We start from the raw sequence: 3,417 nt of genomic DNA on the forward strand, positions 1-3,417 counted from the left end.
TTACCAGGAATTTAGGTAGGCAGAACATGATTCTCCACGTTGGCATTTGGCCAGTTAGTACCTTTATGCGACTGAGGGACACCGAGGGATTTTTCATGCCAACAGTTTGGCAGGACTTGGGTTTTACCTTGCACAGAAATCAGGACCTTCGGCATCACTGTGCACCCTACCCCAAGGCAGGAACAGTGAAAGATGCCATCTACTTAATCATTGCAACCAGGTCCTGCAGTTCTTTCACCTTGTCAGCTGAGGAGCTGCAGCAGGACCACAGACTGAAGCAGGATACAACAGAACATGAAAATAAAATCCAAGAAAAAGAAGAGGTAAAATAAACACATTTATAAAACATTGAGCAGTTCTCACCTGAACAGAGTTTTATGCAGCCCCTTATCTCCCACAGCTCAACCTGGGTGAATTAAGCATTAAATATCATCAGCACAAACATCACATTTTCTAGCTTTTGACAGATGCTTTTGAAACCTTAGTCATTTCTAAACAATTCTGATGTTTGCATTCATGTTAATGCATCGATGATGTGTGTGACTACAACACAGTCTCCAATATTTAACCCCTTTTCCCAGTTGCTAGTCTTTAGCTTCATGGCTTAATGAGACAGAGTCAGTAGATCACAATATGACCCTGTTAATATTTTTTTTAATGTCATTTTTACAAATTACAGCATAATGCACTGATTACCAGGATGAAAGGAAAGTCTCTGTGTCTGTCTGGAAACCAAATAAAAGAATGTTTGAACATCTGTTCATCCTACAAATGTCTTTAAAAGCTTTGATTTTCCCATAATCATTTTGTTCCACCATTTCACCCTTTTTTTGAATGTGTATCCAACAGCCTCAGGACAGCAGCCAGAGATCTGCAGTAATAGCACATTGTAATCAAAGTTCTCGGGCACATTTTAAGTTTTCCTTTTGGAATTAAAAAGGGAGGGGGAAACCCCCAAATGGTTCTTAGCAGATACCACCAGTCCGCTGTCCTATAAAATATCACACTCTGTGAGGTGACTAAAGCAAAGGGATAGTGTACTTTTCAACAGGGGTTTCTGTACAGAATTATAAAGCATTAGGCAGCTGTTCAGTCAGACAGAGGGCTGCACTGGCTCAGTGAGTATTGCTAACCCGCATGGTGTCAGACGGATCAAATTCCATAACAAGCAATTGGCTCAGAGAGGCGGCCTCGAGTAACGGGAGAGAACAGGTTGGAAAAACAAGGAAAACTGATAAAATATTAAATAGATAATATTGCATAACAGCATACAATACCTTGCATTCATATAGTGCCTTCCACGCAGAAATAGTCTTACAAACCATCCAGACAACAATCACTAAACCATCAGTGAAATGCTGCCAACTTTGGTCTGGAACAGAGCAGCCAGCAATATCACACAGCAGAGTTTATGGCAAGTCCCAGAGACCATCGTTCCCACTGTAACTCAAGGTGAATTTCAGGTTGGCTGTATTAAATTCCCCCGTTTAAAATGTGGGAACAGCACCAACGTTAACACAGATAAACACTGCCGCAGGTTCTTAAATAATTGCAAGGGATCAACTCATCCCTTCTGAATTTCCTCTGAAAGAGGTATTTATAAAATAATTCTCAGACTAAGCTGATGCAATATAAAGGAGTTTCCCTCTGTGTCATCAAGGTAACAGTTTTCTATAGCACCCATAGCTGTAGCATCTAACCACTGAGCAAAGTTCCAGTGTCTGAAGTAAAGGGTGCAAAATGGGATTTGATTAAGACAGAGAAAATAGAGAATGTAATAAATATTCTTGGAAACACTGGAGGGCAGGAGAGAGGCTGCAGAGTTGTGGGGGAAGGGAGACGCATTTTTCCCTTGCAGAGGAATACATTTTCCAGCAGGGCTGGCAGTGCAAGTCACATTAAGCCCTAGCTGAAGTTGCCTGCCTAATTCCTCATGGATCAAACTGAAAGCACACCCCATAATCTTAAGGGATGTGCTAAAGCTTTGCCTGGGACTCACTCACTCAGCAGAAACCGTTTGGGATTAGTCCACAAAGCACTATTTTTGTGCTCATTTAAAGCGGCACTGTCAAGCTAGTGTAGGCACTCAACCTTACCCTGCCTTGGGGCCAGTTTATTTTTTGCCCTTTAGTCTGTTTCTGTCATCTGGAAATTAAAAATAAAATACACAAGAAGGATGGTACAATATTTTGCTGTGCCATCTAACCAGCAGGGTGGGCACAAGTTAACTGGCCACCGTTACTTCCATCACTGAATTACTTCTTAATAATGATTTCATAAGCAGGGAAGATAATGACCTAGAGTCACCTCAAGTAATGCCCTGGCTTGGTGCAGGTGGTAGTCTTACTCTCACGGCTGCTCCCAGAAATTACAACAGCCTAACACTTGCCGACAGCAAACGAGTTTCTCCTTTTGCTCAAGTAGCAGGGACTAATGCTTTTTGCATGGCAAATCCCAAGTTCATCCCTGCTAAAAACAGCAGCTTCTGTATGTGTATAATCATTGTTTGTTATCAATGTTATGGTGGCTTATACTCTACAAGAAACAAACAGGGACCACTGGAGACCCATAATTCTCCAAGCTTTTATGAGGTTAGGACATTAAATCAAGAGAAATACTAAAGTACCCTTGAGACCCCCTTTCAACAACTAATGGTTTCTAAAGCATCTTGGAGATATTCAGTTTACAAGGCCTTATATCACAAGCTACTATCATTACTTTAATGAACTAAAGCCATTGACTATTTCCAGAGATAACTTTTTTTTTGGTTTTCACAAAACAGCCATTTTGCTTACAAAAAATGAAAACTGTTCCAAAGAGGGTTTCTCAGTAGTGGCTCAGAATGGCTTACTCTCCCGATTCCCTCCAGATTCAAATAAACAGCCAGCAGACTCGAGAAAAGCTGCGTGAAATATTGTAGAAAAGCAGTCTTGAACCTCCAGGATAGCCAACATAACAATATAGACCATCAAATTATTTGTGGCTTTACGGATGTCATAACATGGCAGACAGCCAAGGTACAAATCATACATATAAAACAATTCCATACCTGTCTTACAAACAGCCCCTCATATAATTAGATCTGAAAGAATTGGAAACATCTATTTTTTGTTTTCACCCATTCACAGTATATATTTTTTTGCCTCCAATTCAACTTGGGGCAGTGAAACTAGACTGGTGACTTCATTTACAAATAGAATTCCCCAAATGACATTAGGTTTAGATTTTCTATATTGTTGGGGAATGTTTAAAATAAAAGAGACTTCAAGTGCTCCATAAAAAAACTATTTCTTTTGGTTGCAAACAGTAAGCATAGAGTTAGCAGCTGACATTGTCCAAGGGGCCATGAAGCACGACAGATTCAAAGAGCAGTATCAGAACAAATGGATTCTGGGGACCAAGGTAAGCTGTAGGGAA

Source organism: Alligator sinensis, unplaced genomic scaffold (genome assembly GCF_000455745.1).
Source record: "Alligator sinensis unplaced genomic scaffold, ASM45574v1 scaffold839_1, whole genome shotgun sequence".
In the NCBI taxonomy this organism is placed as follows: Eukaryota; Metazoa; Chordata; order Crocodylia; family Alligatoridae; genus Alligator; species Alligator sinensis.